The following is a 19,867-nucleotide window of genomic DNA, read 5'->3' on the forward strand; positions in this document are numbered from 1 at the left end:
AGGTAGGTTGGGAGAGAGGTAAGGAGGTAGGTAGGTAGGTTGGGAGAGAGGTAGGGAGGCAGGTAGGTAGGTAGGGAGAGAGGTAAGGAGGGATGTAGGTAGGTAGGTAGGTAGGTAGGTTGGGAGAGAGGTAGGGAGGGAGGTAGGTAGGTAGGTTGGGAGAGAGGTAAGGAGGGATGTAGGTAGGTAGGTTGGGAGAGAGGTAAGGAGGTAGGTAGGTAGGTTGGGAGAGAGGTAAGGAGGGATGTAGGTAGGTAGGTAGGTTGGGAGAGAGGTAAGGAGGGATGTAGGTAGGTAGGTAGGTTGGGAGAGAGGTAAGGAGGGATGTAGGTAGGTAGGTAGGTTGGGAGAGAGGTAAGGAGGGATGTAGGTAGGTAGGTTGGGAGAGAGGTAGGGAGGCAGGTAGGTAGGTAGGGAGAGAGGTAAGGAGGGATGTAGGTAGGTAGGTAGGTTGGGAGAGAGGTAAGGAGGGATGTAGGTAGGTAGGTTGGGAGAGAGGTAAGGAGGGATGTAGGTAGGTAGGTAGGTTGGGAGAGAGGTAAGGAGGGATGTAGGTAGGTAGGTTGGGAGAGAGGTAAGGAGGGATGTAGGTAGGTAGGTTGGGAGAGAGGTAGGGAGGGATGTAGGTAGGTAGGTTGGGAGAGAGGTAGGGAGGGATGTAGGTAGGTAGGTTGGGAGAGAGGTAGGGAGGCAGGTAGGTAGGTAGGTTGGGAGAGAGGTAAGGAGGGATGTAGGTAGGTAGGTAGGTAGGTTGGGAGAGAGGTAAGGAGGTAGGTAGGTAGGTTGGAGAGAGGTAGGGAGGCAGGTAGGTAGGTAGGTAGGTTGGGAGAGAGGTAAGGAGGGATGTAGGTAGGTAGGTAGGTTGGGAGAGATGGTAGGGAGGGATGTAGGTAGGTAGGTAGGTAGGTTGGAGAGAGGTAGGAGGGATGTAGGTAGGTAGGTAGGTTGGGAGAGAGGTAAGGAGGGATGTAGGTAGGTAGGTAGGGAGAGAGGTAAGGAGGGATGTAGGTAGGTAGGTTGGGAGAGAGGTAAGGAGGGATGTAGGTAGGTAGGTAGGGAGAGAGGTAAGGAGGGATGTAGGTAGGTAGGTAGGGAGAGAGGTAAGGAGGGATGTAGGTAGGTAGGTAGGTTGGAGAGAGGTAAGGAGGGATGTAGGTAGGTAGGTTGGGAGAGAGGTAAGGAGGGATGTAGGTAGGTAGGTAGGTTGGGAGAGAGGTAAGGAGGTAGGTAGGTAGGTTGGGAGAGAGGTAAGGAGGGATGTAGGTAGGTAGGTAGGTTGGGAGAGATGGTAGGGAGGGATGTAGGTAGGTAGGTAGGTAGGTTGGGAGAGAGGTAGGGAGGCAGGTAGGTAGGTAGGTTGGGAGAGAGGTAAGGAGGGATGTAGGTAGGTAGGTAGGGAGAGAGGTAAGGAGGTAGGTAGGTAGGGAGAGAGGTAAGGAGGGATGTAGGTAGGTAGGTAGGTAGGGAGAGAGGTAAGGAGGGATGTAGGTAGGTAGGTAGGTTGGGAGAGAGGTAAGGAGGGATGTAGGTAGGTAGGTTGGGAGAGAGGTAAGGAGGTAGGTAGGTAGGTTGGGAGAGAGGTAAGGAGGTAGGTAGGTAGGGAGAGAGGTAAGGAGGGATGTAGGTAGGTAGGTTGGGAGAGAGGTAAGGAGGGATGTAGGTAGGTAGGTAGGTTGGGAGAGAGGTAAGGAGGGATGTAGGTAGGTAGGTAGGTTGGGAGAGAGGTAGGGAGGCAGGTAGGTAGGTAGGTTGGGAGAGAGGTAAGGAGGGATGTAGGTAGGTAGGTTGGGAGAGAGGTAGGGAGGCAGGTAGGTAGGTAGGTTGGAGAGAGGTAGGGAGGCAGGTAGGTAGGTAGGTAGGTAGGTAGGTTGGGAGAGAGGTAGGAGGGATGTAGGTAGGTAGGTAGGTAGGTAGGTAGGTTGGGAGAGAGGTAAGGAGGGATGTAGGTAGGTAGGTAGGGAGAGAGGTAAGGAGGGATGTAGGTAGGTAGGTTGGGAGAGAGGTAGGGAGGCAGGTAGGTAGGTAGGGAGAGAGGTAAGGAGGGATGTAGGTAGGTAGGTAGGGAGAGAGGTAAGGAGGGATGTAGGTAGGTAGGTTGGGAGAGAGGTAAGGAGGGATGTAGGTAGGTAGGTAGGTTGGGAGAGAGGTAGGGAGGCAGGTAGGTAGGTAGGTTGGGAGAGAGGTAAGGAGGGATGTAGGTAGGTAGGTTGGGAGAGAGGTAAGGAGGGATGTAGGTAGGTAGGTTGGGAGAGAGGTAGGAGGGATGTAGGTAGGTAGGTAGGTTGGGAGAGAGGTAAGGAGGGATGTAGGTAGGTAGGTTGGGAGAGAGGTAGGGAGGCAGGTAGGTAGGTAGGTTGGGAGAGAGGTAAGGAGGGATGTAGGTAGGTAGGTAGGGAGAGAGGTAAGGAGGGATGTAGGTAGGTAGGTTGGGAGAGAGGTAAGGAGGGATGTAGGTAGGTAGGTTGGGAGAGAGGTAGGAGGGATGTAGGTAGGTAGGTTGGGAGAGAGGTAAGGAGGGATGTAGGTAGGTAGGTTGGGAGAGAGGTAAGGAGGGATGTAGGTAGGTAGGTAGGGAGAGAGGTAAGGAGGGATGTAGGTAGGTAGGTAGGGAGAGAGGTAAGGAGGGATGTAGGTAGGTAGGTAGGGAGAGAGGTAAGGAGGGATGTAGGTAGGTAGGTTGGGAGAGATGGTAGGGAGGGATGTAGGTAGGTAGGTTGGGAGAGAGGTAAGGAGGGATGTAGGTAGGTAGGTAGGTTGGGAGAGAGGTAAGGAGGGATGTAGGTAGGTAGGTTGGGAGAGAGGTAGGGAGGCAGGTAGGTAGGTAGGGAGAGAGGTAAGGAGGGATGTAGGTAGGTAGGTTGGGAGAGAGGTAAGGAGGTAGGTAGGTAGGTTGGGAGAGATGTCGCACATAGCGAGTTATAACTTACGTCAAGTTCGACTCGGATGCGCGCAACCCAGCCAGCGATTTCGGCTCCAGTGATCATCAATCAAGTGACAGAAATCGTGACGCGGGTTCGGATCTCCTCGCTTATGCGACGCCTCCGGGGTTGACTCCGAGGTCAGTTCATCTCTTGACCTCACAACCTATCAAGTCCCAACAAACGACTTTCACAAAAGAAAAATTTCTAGTCTGGAACTAGTCATTAGCAGTGGAGTGAGGACTGCTGTGGTATGAACCTTGAGTCCATAGTGAGGAATGACTCGAAGGAAAGGTTGATGTGTCTTGTGAAGGGTCGAGGATGAGGTGCAGCAAGTCCGTGTGAACTCGAAGTTGCACTCGACCAAGTTCCTACCAACAGGTCTTCCTTGTGATACAGGTAAGCATAACACTGACCAGGTGTTTGTTGTTGTTGTTGTTTCTCTCTTAATGATAACATCAGATTAATAACAATGGCTGAGTTGTGATTGTGTTCACCAGCGTCGAACATGCAGGTTTCATTTGTAACTGTGTCGGAGGATTTCTATTCATGTTAGATTCTAGTTCTCAAGTGGGTTGTTGTCTAACACTACTGATTTATTGCTGGTTTATTATAAACTGAAGTGACAGATATGTTTAGTGCGTGAGGATACGGAACGTTTAGTACGTGAAGATACGGAACGTTTAGTACGTGAAGATACGGAACGTTTAGTACGTGAAGATACGGAACGTTTAGACCTAAGCCAACGGAAACGTACTACTGTGAAAAGATGGCAAATTGCGAGCGATCAACAGACGATTATTTGGTTGTGTTAAAATCTCTTTCTGTTGCTATGCACATGAAACACAGCCTCGTCATTGAAGGCACAATGTTTCTTTACATGGAAGACAATATTCTCTGTTGGTTCTTTTTTCTCTTTTTGCTTTGTATTTAACATCTTTTTTTGGGGACGAGTGTTGATCACACGCCAAAGCGATACAAAGGTGGTTCGTAAAACAACTACGTAGTGTGAGAGAGAGCCTCGAGGTAACAACGTATGCTACAGCAATATGGTGCGCTGGCATGTCATACTCTCGTAGTTCGAGAGCATCTTGACAACATTCGAAGTGGTCTGATGTGGTGCACGTCCACGGAACCCAGACTTGACAACAGACGGTTGTGAGAAGAGTTTTTTTTCCCCCATGTGTGGCTAACGGTTGCATGCAGAACGCCTAAGAACAGTCATGAAGAACATGTTTAAGGAGAACAATGGATGCGGATCATACAAAGTCGTGAGACCTCGAGGGTCACAGACAAATATTATGTTAGTTTCAACGTCAGGGAACAATCTGTATCCATCTTGTATTAGTACATTATGAACTCTGATATTTCACAGCATCAACCTATGGTCACGTTGTAGATGACCTTTGCGACACGGAATCTATGTCACATTCGCGGAGCATAGAAAAATATATAAAAAAAAAAAAACTATATGCAATCTCACTGTCGGACCACGCCAGTAACACCCTCTCCTACCTCCTCTTCCCTTTTCGTTCCGCCGAGGTCGGAGACACATTTCCGACCTTGTCGTACCGCCGTGCGACCGCTGCCAAATACCTTCATGTAAGTCGGCGAGCGACGTAACTACTATGGCCACAGGAAGGTGGTGGTTAGCTCGTTACAGCGTGACCTCACGATCTAAGGAGACAAGGATTTTGGCTCTCTGGTCGGGGTTTAGGGAGGCGACACTCAGGGCGATGGAGGCCGTCGGAAGGTGTCACTCCTGTCGCGTCGGTAGTGGCGCCTGAAGGGCGATGGTACGATCCTTGAATGTTACGTTCCTTGGGCAAGAGATGGTACGATTCTTGGGCGAGACGGAACCATCCTTGAACGCGGCGTTGCGATCCTTGGGCGAGACGTTGCAATTCTTGAAGAAGAGGACGCAACGATCCTTGAGCAAGACACTACGATCCTGGCGAAGAATGTTACGATCCTTCGGTACGACCATACGATTCTTGACCAGGACAGTACGTCCTTTTGAACACGACGGTATGACCCTTGAAAACGACGGTACGATCCTTCGGTAATAATGGCCTGTCTACCAACCCAGAATATCAACTTGAAATACTGCTATGGCGTCCTAACTTCGTCTCTTCGATGTATATCAACTGCCTGTTATATTTCTCTCTTGTGTCTCCCCTGATGATGTGATTATTACACGAAAGTGCACTTGGGAACTTGTGTTTCATTTCCCCCGTGGACTCATAGGAATATACATATATATATATATATATATATATATCAAGTCCTCCAATATGTTTCAAAAATGATAAAAATTAAGATATTTTTTTTCTTTGTCTCCTTTCGGTGAAGGTATGTTAGAAAGTAATCTTAATCTTTTTATGTAAGCAATAACACAGGAGGGGAAGATCTCCAGCAACCCTAGACCTTCAATATATGTGACGAAAAATGATCAAAACTTAACTAATTATTTTTGTTTTCCTAACGCGACAAAAACAGACGATAATCCACAAGACAAATCGACGAATGCAAAAAACAAATGAAGTCTTTTTTTTTTTTGTTTTTTTTTTCCGCCAAACACAAGGAAGACCAAACGAAGTGTATTTCAATGACATTTTATCTTGGGTTTTACGGATTTCTTGTCATAGCGACAGCAGTATATCCAGACATTTTTTTCCCCCCTGACACGTACAGTTTCATGATATTTCAGTGGAATTTCTCCCACATTTTTTTTTTTTGACTCTTGACTTCGTACGAACACACAAGTTTGATAAATTCTGAATATCGTTCGATTTATATTATGGATGGTTACATTCCAAACTTCCTAAGTAAGTTATGATACAACAATACACACACACACACACACACACACACACACACACACACACACACACACACACACACATATATATTTTGTGGGGTTGTAAACAGCAAATATACGCCAAGTTATTTTTGAAACATTTTTTCTTTTTTGTCAAATTTTGGAACACATCCGTATGGGCACTTCGAAATCGTTACGCATTTCCAAATGCGTGACATTTTTTTTTTTTTTCTTGATGGTTGATGGCGCTCCATTCTTATGTGGTAACGTGATGGTCCGCGCTCCACTGGTGTGTGTGTGTGTGTGTGTATGATGAATATCAAGTTATGTAGACATGAAGGAAGACACAGATGTAGTATTATAACATTAACGGACCGAGAGAGCGAGAGATTGAGATAAGGAAACACCGCTTCGAGGGCTAAGTGAACCATGAAGGAGATAGAACGAATTCTTTTCAACACCGCCCGAAAGTCAAGGGACGATGGACAAAATGGAAAAATCAGGAGAGGTTGGTCAATTCTTGTAGGGCAGAAGGGAGGTGTCGAAGGGCTGGAAGTCGTTGGAGGCGAGTTATAACTGAAGGTCCGGAAGGAAGTCTTGAACAAGAAGAGCTGATGAAGGCGTGGGGAGAGCTGGGGATCCTTCCAGGTTCCAGGGGTGGAGGGTGTCATGTGGGTGTGAACAGGCAATGGGATCAGAAGTACTGCTGCAGGATGTGTGTTGAAAGCCTAGGGTTGATTGAGGATGGTATTTCTAAGGCATTAAGTCCAATGATCTCAACTCTACAAAGAAGAGGAGGTGTTGGAAATGCGTGTGGCGACTGGATAGAACACCAGTGTGTCTTACCTGCAGAAGGGACGGTGTTTTGAAGAGATGATAAATGACGTAAAAATAAGTGAATGGTAAACATGAAGGAGCCATGAGTGACCGCATGGATGATCTATGTTTAACGAAAATTATATTTCCAGATATTACTAAAAGAGAAAGTAAAACATGTATATGGTGTTTGTAAACATCAAGTTATGAGATTCTAGCACTTAAATCAGGCTGTGGGATGTATTAGGAATAAATGAGGGATATCCAAAGGGATTTTACGAAAACGGTTCAAGAATTGCCACTCGGAGAGAAGAATATGTGTGCAGAGAAGCGGAAGGAGGTAGTCAGGAGTAGCTGGAAGCCAAGGTTGAGGCGGGACAAGGCGGTATTTTGGTCTCCATAATTGTTTGATGTATCTATAGTTAGAGATATAAGATAAAAACATGTATATCAGTGTTAGTATAGGAAGGTAGGGACAGCATTACAAAAGCAAGAAAAACAAAACTGATGGAAGAGAAAGTGATGGAACGGAATTTGATGAACAGATTTGAACGTGATAGAGCCTGTGTGTGTGAAGACGAAATAATATCTGTAGTTAAAACTGATTTATCTGACAATGAACGGGGATGTAGAAGCTTGTGTGAGAAGATGAAGAAGATGAAGGTGTATAACGAAGAAAAAAAAGATATAGATGATGTTTAGGAGGAAGACACGGTTACATGGCAATCTATTCTGAAACAGTTTGGCTTCTCAGAAATTCCAGGAAGCAAATTTTGCCGAAGAGAGAAGAGTGAACATAGACACATGAGCATCAAGATACTTTCTTGTCTCTGACGACCTATGGTGTGTTATGAAGGGGTAGGAAATGTGAGTTTACGTGTGTGGTTAAATCTTTTCTTTAGAAAGTAGAGTTTGTTTACTCCGCTGTGATGTATGAGAGTAAACTTAAGAGGTTTGCTTTGGAAAATTAGGAGAGGGGGTTAAGAATGTGAGTTTACATCTGTGGCGAAGTCTGTTTACTTGAAAGTACAGTTACTTTACTATGCTTTGAAGTCTGGAGGTAAACCTTGGGGGTATACTGGAAGTTAGAAAGGGGTAAGGGTGTGAGTTTACTTGTGTTTAATTTTATTTATGTGAATGTTGAGTTCTGATCTAATAGTAAACATTGGGATTTACTATCAAATTCACGGGAATGTAAAAAAAAAAATGTATTTGTTTTGCTTTTTCTAAACCATGATTTTGGACAGGGAAGAATAGAGTGGATGAAAAAAAAAGATGAATAAATGAAGAATGGAATGTACGAAGAATGTGGGGGGAGGGAGAGAGTGTACGAGGGAGTGTGTGGAGCAGGGAGAGAGCAAGAGTGTGTGTGGAGAGGAGTGTGTGCAAGTGCGTTCGAGTGGTGTCTACCAAGGACAGAGGTGCGTAGACAGACGTTCTCGCACGTGCACGCGCGTGCGTGCGTATGTAATGCTCGCTCATATAATGTAAGTTAGGGAATTAGGAATAGATTTAGCAATAGAGTCAAAACTGCTATTGTTAGTCAAAAATGCTTTTTGTAACTAGTTTAGGTTCTAGTTCTAAATCTATTTCCAGTATCCTAACCTACATTACATAAGCTAATATTATATGCTTGTGTGTGTGTGTGTGTGTGTGTGTGTGTGTGTGTGTGTGTGTGTGTTATGGAGAGATGATGACATTCGTGTTGCCCCGTCTCTTAACCTTGCATACATGCACCACGTTTTTACTTCTAAGTATGCACACACGCACAGACCCTCGCTTATGCCAGGTACCCATTTTATCGACCATTCCCTAAGGGGAGGATGAACAGCTGGGTGGACTGTGGGCCAGCTACCGAGACTAAGATTCGAACCCATGCAAGTTTGATCCCAGGAGGCCCGTGAGTGCCTGACGGCCAGTAACGCTAACCACTACACCACGGACGTGTGTGTGTGTGTGTGTGTGTGTGTGTGTGTGTGTGTGTGTGTGTGTATGTGTGTGTGTGTGTGTGTGTGTGTGTGTGTGTGTGTGTGTGTGTGTGTGTGTGTGTGTGTGTGTGTGAAAGTCTCATCTCAGGTCCAGGACACGTGTTAGTGTGGTGCACCAGGCAGCACCGAACAGTTAGCTTCGTAAAAGTTGTTGTCACGGTTGGCGGGGCTCCTCTCTGTGTCTACCTGACCCCTTGAGAACGATGGTTCGACCCTCTGGTCAACAGGGTTCGATCCCTTGTGCACGCGCTGTGCCTACTCTGAGCACGGAGGTACGACCGGTGTTGTGGCCTTTGATCATCGCCTTGCTCTTATATCTATACAGTCTTTCAAATATATTTTGTACGAAAACATTATATATCCTTACTATAAATTCATGAAGGGTTTCATATATATATATATATATATATATATATATATATATATATATATATATATATATATATATATATATATATATATATCTTTTCTTTCATACTATTCGCCATTTCCCGCATTAGCGAGGTAGCGTTAAGAACAGAGGACTGGGCCTTAGAGCGAATATCCTCACCTGGCCCCCTTCTCTGTTCCTTCTTTTGGAAAATTAAAAAAAAAAAAACGAGAGGGGAGGATTTCCAGCCACCCGCTCCCTCCCCTTTTAGTCGCCTTCTACGACACGCAGGGAATTTTGAAATTCATTTAATTCGTGGATGAATATATACGCAGGTCAAGGGTGTTACTGCTTACACTAAACAAGAAAAGAAATACAAGAAAGTTTACCAGACTTGGTAAATATTATGAATCTTAAAAGCATATGTTGGAAGTCAGAATTACACACCTGCTTTGTATCACAAACATATGAAAAAAAAAAAAATGAGGAAAAAGATAAAAAAAAAAAAGCGAACTTTTACATTATTTTTTTCCTCTGAAGTTTCAGAATGAGAAAAAAAATGATTTCAAACGAGATATTTTAGAATCGTCGTCCGCATTTTTTTTTTTTATTTTTTTTTGGCTTGATTTATTGTCTTTTTTTTTTTTTTGAGCGATATTCACAATGTCTTCTCGGTATGTTAAATATTTAAGATTGACCTCAAGACCACGACGGTACGACCCCTGAGCAGTACAGTTGCACTTCTGAGCGATACAGCGGGTAGAAAGTCAGATGTATGATGGGATTAAACGCGCACTGTATAGCACGCGATACTGTTAAAGGCTGAGATGCTATGCAGCGAGAGTTAGACGGCTATGTGTTGGAGGGGTAGAGCAAAGAACGCTATAGATATAGCAACAGAGATAAGCACCCATTGTTTTAGGGGTATAGCAAAGCGCGCGATGCAGTAAGAATTCAAGCACAGTATGCTAGAGCGATACACCCGATCACATAGCAAAAAAGCTATAGCGATACTTTGACAGTTCGGATGGTAAAAAGTAAATCAGAGGAGGTTACAGCTATATTTCTATCAAGAGAGCGAAATAGTAAGAGGGAGGTACGTAAATATAGCTGGAATACTAGTTGAGCAACAGTCTGATGGAGGTGCGATGACAGAGTGTCGTCATGGACCGTGCTACAGCGATACAAAGGTGTTGTTTCAGAAGCCACTGTTGCTCAACGGGTTAAGTCATCGAACACAAGGGGTTAAGTCGTCGTACTTAAGGGGTTAAGTCGTCGTACTCAAAGGATCAAGTCGTCGTACTTAAGGGGTTGAGCCGTCGTACTCAAGGGGTTGAGTCGTCGTACTCAAGGGGTTAAGTCGTCGTACTTAAGGGGGTTAAGTCATCGTACTTAAGGGGCTGAGTCGTTATACTCAAGGGGTTGAGTCGTTATACTCAAGGGGTTGAGTCGTTATACTCAAAGGGTTAAGTCGTCGTACTCAAGGGGTCGAGTCGTCGTACTCAAGGGGTTAAGTCGTCGTATCGTCGTACTCAAGAGATCAAGACTCGTGCACAACACTGATGAACACACAGTCTGTGTGTTCATGTGGTTTCATTCGCGGGGCTTCACTAGTGAACAGAATATAACTATATTTTTCTATGGTATATCTAATAACCTCTCTGTCTCACTGTCTGTCTGTCAGTCAGTCAGTCTGTCTCTGTGTCACCAGCCATGGACCACCTAAACCACTTTCCCACTACCGGGCGGCGGCGAAGGAGGCAACTGTTTTGCAGCCACAAGCATAAACTGTTTTATTGACAACGATAAAACTTTCTCTCTAACGAAGCGTCATATCTTAGAAAACTGGCGTAAAAGCCATCAGTGCGAAGAAACGCTCGAAAAAGCGGTACAGAAAGTTTATTAATCGTCTTCTCAAGATCGATATATGTAGAGACAGTTCTGTTTTAGCCTAAAATGAAATATATTTTCAAACACATGTAACCAAAGAAGCTAATCTGTTTACGGGGACATAAAGTGGCCCTCTCAGAGGAGAAGAGTTAAAGGAGAGACCGACTGTGTCTCAAGAGCTGATACATCGCAAGCCTTGCGAACACAGACGAATAAGAGATCTCATATTACGTCCTTTGCCCAGGTCAAGTAATTGCTCTTCAGAATCACTCCGATCTTGAGTCGTCTAACGCACTCGATGAAACTAACCACATACCACAAAATCTTTACCAGGTCGAAGAAAATATGATCCGGTTCCTATGATGTGCTTCTCTCTGACGCAGTTAAGTGGAAAGGAGACTTTGACAAAAAGAAAGAAAGAAAGAAAAAAAAAAAAAGGCCACCAGCAGCTCCACTTGACTGGTTCACTGGGGCGGCATTTTTCGCCTGGGGGTTCCTGCGTGCGTGATAAAACTCACTTCCAGTTTCTTCTTTCTGCCGCAACCTCTATACGCTTCCAGCGCTGATCCAGGATATGCCAAAAGCTCCCCTGTGTCTCCTACTCCTGTTGTGTATACTCATTGGAAACCGCGTCTCGAGTACATGACTTGTCTTTGGTGCTTAGAGCCTGCTTTATGCTCCCAGAACCTTTCCATATGCTGTCAGAATATGCCTCGGACGTCCAGAACTTACTACAAGCTTCCAGTACCTCCCTTAAGCTCCCAGAAGCTATCTCTTACGATTCCAGAATCTGTATGATGTTTTTTTTTCTTTCAGAACCTGTCTAGTGCTCCCAGAATGTGAGTCATGCTTTCAGAACCTGTCTTATGCTTCCAGAATCTGCCTTATGCTTCCAGGACCTGCAATAGCCTTCCATAATCTGTCATCCGTTTCCAGAGCTAAATGATCATGCTCTGCTCATGCAGAACGTACGCTAAAGACTTGGGTCTGGAGCATGTTTAGCACTTTCATAACCTTTTTTCTTTTACGCTCAGAGAATACGCTTTACGCTTTAAGAACTGTATCATGGCTCCTGATGTATTTCACACTTTCTTCTTTACGCTTCTGGAACATGCCTTGTAAGCTTCCTCAATGTGCCTCAAGTCTTCCAAAATAAGCCTCATTCTTTTACGATTGCCTCACCTTTCCAGACCTTCTTGATCGTCGGCCCGTTTTCGTGTTTCCAGAGAGTCTTCATGGATCTCCTGATGATTCCAAAACTTGACTCTTGTTTCCAGTTTACGGTACAATCGCACTGACATACTCATCATCCTATTCACACTCCTTCTATCCCATTTCCACTCTCACAACTCCCTCGCAATTCTATAACCCTCGTCTCAGTGCCATAACCCACACATTCCTTTGAAAGACTTCCTTTACACTTACATATATTACCTCATTTATCTCCCACATCCACCCCCACACTCCCACAGTCTCCCTTGTGGTCCGTGAGTCCCTTAGAACACCATCCTCGTACTTCTACAAACTACAACCCTTCCAATTCCCACAACTTCCCTTATCAAACTGTCACAAACCCTATACATCTCCCTGTAACCTCTCTCACACACGCTTTCACCCCTCTACCCACACCCTTTCACTCTCCCACACCTGCTCTTCACACTCACCTAAGCCTCTCATTTTTTCTTATGGCACAAACCCCTTTCCACAACCCCACTCATGTACCTCTTCAAACCCTACATAACTTAAAAGAAACAACAAAGAAACTGACCTATCATATTATGATTTTAGAGTTTATTGAATCGATAACTTAATATATTTTTCTTCTACATTACGAGACTTGATTCTAAACGTTATAACAAAATCAGAATCCATCTTAAAGTAATTTACTCCTCATTAACTGTGATGTGATTAAGAATACGTTATAAGATGGACTGGTCCGTACACAACACCAGAGCGCTCACTGGTAAGGGTTCAAGATTCGTTATCATCGCCAGCAGTGAAAGTAAAGCGGCTGAATCATGAATATCGTCAACAGAAAACGTTTAGGGGTTGATCCATGAGTATCGTCAACAGAAAACGTTTGGGGGGTTGATCCATGAGTATCGTCAACAGAAAACGTTTGGGGGGTTGATCCATGAGTATCGTCAACAGAAAACGTTTAGGGGTTGATCCATGAGTATCGTCAACAGAAAACGTTTAGGGGTTGATCCATGAGTATCGTCAACAGAAAACGTTTAGGGGTTGATCCATGAGTATCGTCAACAGAAAACGTTTAGGGGTTGATCCATGAGTATCGTCAACAGAAAACGTTTAGGGGTTGATCCATGAGTATCGTCAACAGAAAACGTTTGGGGGTTGATCCATGAGTATCGTCAACAGAAAACGTTTGGGGGTTGATCCATGAGTATCGTCAACAGAAAACGTTTGGGGGGTTGATCCATGAGTATCGTCAACAGAAAACGTTTAGGGGTTGATCCATGAGTATCGTCAACAGAAAACGTTTAGGGGTTGATCCATGAGTATCGTCAACAGAAAACGTTTAGGGGTTGATCCATGAGTATCGTCAACAGAAAACGTTTAGGGGTTGATCCATGAGTATCGTCAACAGAAAACGTTTAGGGGTTGATTCATGAATTTCTTCAAGCACTTCATATCAAGAGGCTCATTCATGAATAACACCAACACTGAATATTAAGGAGAATCATAAGAACGCTCTGAGCCTGATTCATGAATTTCGCTAACATTGAACGCTCTGCGCCTGATTCATGAATTTCGCTAACATTGAACGCTCTGAGCTTGATTCATGAATTTCGCTAGCAATGAACACTAACGGATTGAATCATGAATATCACCAGAACCGAACATTAAGACTTTGATTCATGAATATCGACAAAACTCGACATTTTCGGTGTCCACCGTTAATTACCTTAGACTCCCCCGTCGTTAAGGCGTTGATTCATGAATATTAGAGAAGATTCGGCTTGGGGCCATTTGACCACAAAATACCACCAGGACTCACCACATAAAGGAGACGACCATTAAGTAACGACTGTTCGAAATTAAGAGTCTTTAATCACCTCGTCAGAACCTCTTAATGACCCTATCCTTAAACGGTCGAGTTGAGAAACTCAGATGAAACGGACACATGGTAGAAAACGACACATGGACGTGTTTTCTAATCACATCCCCAAAGGCCATGGTAAAGTGTGTAGTCTATGATCCCTTGCGTCTAGCCTCGTAAGATTCGGGGGATAGGTATGGGATAGTCCCTTCAGTTTCTCTCTAGCCCTAGACGAATCAATAGAACACAACAGCAACACTGGTTTCTACCTCATACATTCCACACTGTGTGTGTGTGTGTGTGTGTGTGTGTGTGTGTGTGTGTGTGTGTGTGTGTGTGTGTGTGTGTTACTAAATCATCCTCACTTTTCCCTTCGTCACCTAATCACTGAAGTGGCATTGAAATCGAGCCGTGTCGAAGCAACGGTTCTATATTGACATCAGGATGGATAGGGAGGAAGGATAGGTGATCTCCCGCGAGAACAGACCCACCTCCCGGGCTAAAGAGGACAGGGATAGGCGATGGATGTGAATGGATAGATGTTGGGTTGGGGTGGCGTCTCTGCGTCTTTTAGAAGGATTCTGCTTCACATTTTCTGTGGGCGGGATACGATTTCACGTTATAATCAGTGTACGTGATACAGTATGATCCAGTCTCTCAAGACCTACACCCCCAGAGAGAGAGAGAGAGAGAGAGAGAGAGAGAGAGAGAGAGAGAGAGAGAGAGAGAGAGAGAGAGAGAGAGAGAGAGATGGACAACCTCCAGCCTCAGCGATCACCATCCAGGTAAACGTATATATAGATTTCCTCACTTGTCACCCACATGTTCACTGAGCCAACTGCGCGTGAGACGTCACGCCAGGACGTGATAGGCTCCACGTGAAGGGGGAGGGGGGTGGTGTGGGGATGGGGGGGGGGGTTAGGGGGGAAGCATTCAGGGGGTTGGGGTCGGGGGAAGGGAGGGGGAAGGGAAGGAGAGGTGCAATGATGGAGGGCGTTGGTGATGCTGGGGAGTAGTGGTGCCTTGTGGGGTTGTGTGTGTGTGTGTGTGTGTGTGTGTGTGTGTAATGTGGAGGGGACCGGTGGTCCTGTGGACGAGCATGGGCTGCACTGGACTCGTGACCTCGCCTGGTTCTGGAACGGGACGATGTATGATGGGCTGGTCAATGACCTGCACCTTCAGGATCCTCACGCCCAAGGCTGTACCGTCGTGTTCTAGGGTTTTTTGCTGTCATGGTCCAGGGTTTGTGTCTCAAAGGTCGTAGCGTCGCGCCTAGGGGTCGTGTCGTTGTGCTGAAGGGGGCCATACACACACACACACACACACACACACACACACACGCACACACACGTACAGAGCCTTGGCCTGGTCCGGTGGGGTCCGATGGCAGCAGCAGCGGCGTGGGAAATTACGATACCTGGAGAAGGGGAGGGGAGGGAAGGTGAGGGAGTGGCTGTACTCCCGGGAGGACGTGGTGGCGGTGTGGCCGCTGCGTGTCAGGTCAGCGGAGATGAACGATGTTTCTTTAACTCCGTGAAACTCGGCCGGAGACCTCGGGGTTGACATTTGCCGTGCGGACCAACGCCATTATTGTCTATAGTTCAGCGTACCGCAAGGCTTTTGTTCCCCCCCCCTCCTCTGCGCGGGAACCTTTGCAAATTAGAAAGTTATTCTCTGCTATGAGCAAAACTTAAGAGGTGGAGGGCTTTAGGGAGGGGAGAGAGAGAGAGAGGTTTTTGTATCTCCCCTTAATCTCAACACGGTAATGATTGCGTCGCCGCTGCGGTAGATGGTTAGCTGGACGGGTCGCTATTACTGTCCATCGGGAGTTAAGGACCCGTGGCGAGCATGGTGGCTGCATCGACGACGTGTCGAGTATCAGCTGTAGTCTAGGAGGGAAGGAGGGAGGGGCACCTGCAACGATGACCACGAGAGAAGGACCTCCAATCCTGCCGCCGATCCTTCTGTTGACAAGTGACAGGATGTGAACGTACAGCATATGTCGTGTATATATATATATATATATATATATATATATATATATATATATATATATATATATATATATATATATATATAAAAGTGAGATCAAGTCTTAAAATCGCCTGCTGCATTACGATCCCTGAATCGTACCACACGTGCGGTCGTGTACCTACACGTGTCGCGTCGCCTCATACGTGTCGTGTGGTCAGTGGAGCGGAGGCAGAGGGGCGTGTGCCTGTGGGTGCCAGTCGCTCCCCTCCTGCCGCAGGTGGTTCTATCCGCACGTCTCAACTTGGCTGAGTCATACCTGCCGACCCTTGACCTGCCGACACCTGACCTGCCGACGCCCCACGCCTTTCCCCTCCCCGTCCCCGGGCCCGTCCCACGTCCGAGGCCGTAAACATGCACGAGTACACACCACGAAGTGCCTCTCGCGGCGTCACACAGATGCCTCCCGCCGGCGAGAGAGAGAGACACACACACACAGACGCTAACTCGGTGTTAGTCGACGTCGCGACCTACTGCCGGAGGGACGTGTGGCGCCGCGGGTCATAGTGCCGTCTGCTTGGTCACCTGTGTTATAGTGCCAACAGGGAGTGGGTGCTGCCGCCTCTGACACTGTCGTGGATGCCGACATGTGCGGACAACACGCCGCCTGGTGACTCCAGGACTGGTGCATGAACAGTGAAAGTGAGAAATGACCACAGTCACCAGCAGGTAAATTCTCGCACTTCACGTTCAATGGACTTTCGTTGTCACGTCGGTTTACGTACACCTGATGCCTGACACATAACTCGGAATATTCAATCTTGAGGAGTGAGAAGTTTGGAAAGTATTCAGAAACATTTTTGTTAAGTGCTACGCACGAGGCTCCAAAAGAATTTGTAAGATGACTGTGTGTATGTATGAGTGAAGGAAAAAAAAAGTATTGGATGACTACGTAAGATATTTGTGTGTTTGCGTGTGTAAGAAAGTTGGCGAATCCAAGTAAATTTCCGGTGGGAGTGTAACTAAATGACGACCTTTTTATCTCCTGCAGAGACCACACCGACGTGAGGATCATTAGCTCTCCAGCCGAACCCCTTCTGTCCCTTCGGCGACCTCCACAACACGCATCTTGAGGACAGTTGTTGTGTCACGTATTATCGCTCCAGCTCACGATGCAGTCCACCCCAGCAGGAGGCTTCAATGTGTACCCTAGGGCGCCTCTGTCTGTGGTCCCTCCGTCCCTCCTCACCTACCAGATGCTGGCGTCGTCGCATCCTCCCAGAGACCAGCAAGCGCCTCAGTATCCCCTCCTGCACTCATCTTTCTTCCTCCCTATTCACCACAGTCGAAGTCCTGTTTACTCCCCTCAGTCCCCAAAGGACGGGGAAGATGGCGCCAAATGCCACCGGGGGCTGGACACACCAGGCAGGCTGGAGGAGGGGACATGTGGCTCGACCAAGAGTTCGCCAGCGTCGTCGCCGCAGCTGGCCTCACCGCCTCCCACACACGCCTCTCTCAGGTTCACGGCCGTCATAGACACCGTAGACGAACACTCGCGAACTCACGGGGAAAATATCGACCTAGACAGAAACTCACTTAGTAAAGACAACGATAGAAAAGAGCTTCCACTCGACCTCACTACCAGGAGGAGGTCAGAGAGCGAAGACAGGACTGTCTCCACCAGTGAGGCAGTGAGGAAGAAGAAGGAGGGGAACGAGAGGCCCAGAGTAAACGACCAGGAATCTCTACCAGACAAAAGAGACCTCAAGTCTGAGGACGTTGTAAAGCCTCGACCTCGTCAGGATCACCCGTTCCTAAGAATCAGCGACCTGTTAAAAGAATCCCCATCCAGCAGTCCAGTCCCGGCTCCTCCTACCTTGCCGCACACCACCGAGCCCTCTGCCAAGCTGCCTCTAGGTGTATCCTCGACCCCTGCATCCCGCCGCCATACTGGACATGTACCGCAACCTCGATAGGTCCGCATTCATGGCCGGGAGCTGCCTTCCCTCCGCCCGCTACCCAGTCTTTTCCTCACTCTTCCCTCACACGAACCTCCCTGCTGTGGGGATGGCGCCTCCCCGCACGGCGGGGATGGATTTCTTCAAGAACCACTTGCCCGGTGTGACCCGACCGTACAGTGACCTCGCTCGGCCTTACAGCGAGCTACTTACCCCGCACGTAGCCCGCACTGCCAAAGACCGATACACGTGTAAGTTCTGCGGCAAGGTGTTCCCTCGCTCCGCCAACCTGACGCGACACTTACGGACCCACACAGGCGAGCAGCCTTACAAGTGCAAATACTGCGAACGTTCCTTCAGCATCTCGTCCAACCTGCAGCGCCACGTCCGTAACATCCACAACAAGGAGAAGCCCTTCAAGTGTCCGTTGTGTGACCGCTGCTTCGGCCAGCAGACCAACCTCGACAGACACCTCAAGAAACACGAGGAGGAAGGCCCCAACCTACCGGACTCCCCCGAGGCCCCAGACTCCAGCAGCGCCTCCGTCGTCTAGCCTCGACAAAACCGACGAGATGCAAGTCGAGCTCAGCAGAGGCGAGAGCATCGTCGACGGAGGCACTAGCCTGGCGCTGAGTCCGGAGGCAGCGACGACGCGTCTACCTGAGCGATGCCACGGTCGTCAGGAGACTCCAGCAGGCGCTGACGATGACGTGGTCGTCAAGAGCATATCAGTGGCTGACGAACAGGCGAAAAAACGTCCTAGATTAGAATAGCACAGAACTTCACCAGCACAAATTAAGTTAGTCATTAAGTTAAGATGATCATAACCCATGTGATTCAATCCAAATGACGCGTGTCATTTGAGATGACCAGTGCGTACACGTGGCCATGTAATAACCCAATTGTCAGGACACACACAAAAAATTAAGCTAACGAGAGGCCTTAAGTTTCTTTTTTTGTTTGTCATTTAGGTGACTCGTCTCTATCAAATCCATCGTGCCAGAAGCAGTTAAGAACCATCATATCCAAAGATGAGTTGAAGTTTTTTATTCTAGTCAACATTTTTACCTCACCAAAGATTTCCCTCGCGTTCCCTCTACACATTATGAGGTCATACACATCATGATGTCATATACATCGCGTCACATGTATTATGAGGTCATACACATTATGAGATCATACTCATTGTGAGATCATATACATTATGAGGTCATTACACATTATGAAGCTATACACATTATGAGATCATACATATTTTGAGGCCATACACATTATGAGATTATATACAATAATTGGTCATACAATGCTGAAGTTTTCATATACATTATGAGGTGTTCATAGATATTTTAAGGTCCTCATATTATGGTCATGCATATTATGAGGTCATGCACCTTCATACACCTTTTTATAATGCTGGTCAATTACTACTGTAAACCGAATCATGAATATTCCGTTGATCCAAGTGTGTATATAGTGTCCGAATCTCCGAATCACAAAAAGGAATAAAATTCTCTCAATGTACATCTTGAAAAACCTTGTGAATGTTTACATCAAGTGTTCCAACACCATTTCAAGCATGTACGATGTACTATGTACAACATATGTGTAGTAGTTAGTACTAAGTACTACAGATAACTCAATCCGTCCTCAGGTCGTGATAATCAGTCAAGAACCAGTTGCCTCACACATACAGACGACACACGGGTACAGTATTCAAAGCTGTATTGCTTAAAGATGAAATATACTCTGTAAAGAAATGTTACTCAGTAATTTCTGTCCCTTGTATGGAAACCTGGATATATTCATTTGTACATATGATCATTTTTTTATTGGTTTGGGTAAATAAAAGATATAATGTACCTTGTTGTTTTTGTTGCCTTCAGGATATATATATATATATATATATATATATATATATATATATATATATATATATATATATATATATATATATATACATATATATATATATATGTATATCAAATTATATGCACCCCTTAGCCTGTGAACAATTAGTTAACAAAGTACAAAAAATATGATATCTAAAAAATCAATCCAAAACGAAAGTATTAAC

At 46.2% G+C, this 19,867-nt stretch overlaps 1 protein-coding gene and 1 pseudogene across 1 annotated transcript in view; one reads left to right on the forward strand and one right to left on the reverse strand.

Annotated features, from left to right (window-relative positions):
• The window catches only part of ari-1 (E3 ubiquitin-protein ligase ariadne-1), a 245,947-nt gene that overhangs the window by 83,516 nt on the left and 142,564 nt on the right, over window positions 1–19,867 (reverse strand). The gene's annotated exons all lie outside the window — the stretch shown is intronic.
• LOC139753607 (uncharacterized) lies at window positions 2,934–19,636 on the forward strand (annotated as a pseudogene).

Source organism: Panulirus ornatus, chromosome 15 (genome assembly GCF_036320965.1).
Source record: "Panulirus ornatus isolate Po-2019 chromosome 15, ASM3632096v1, whole genome shotgun sequence".
NCBI lineage: Eukaryota > Metazoa > Arthropoda > Malacostraca > Decapoda > Palinuridae > Panulirus > Panulirus ornatus.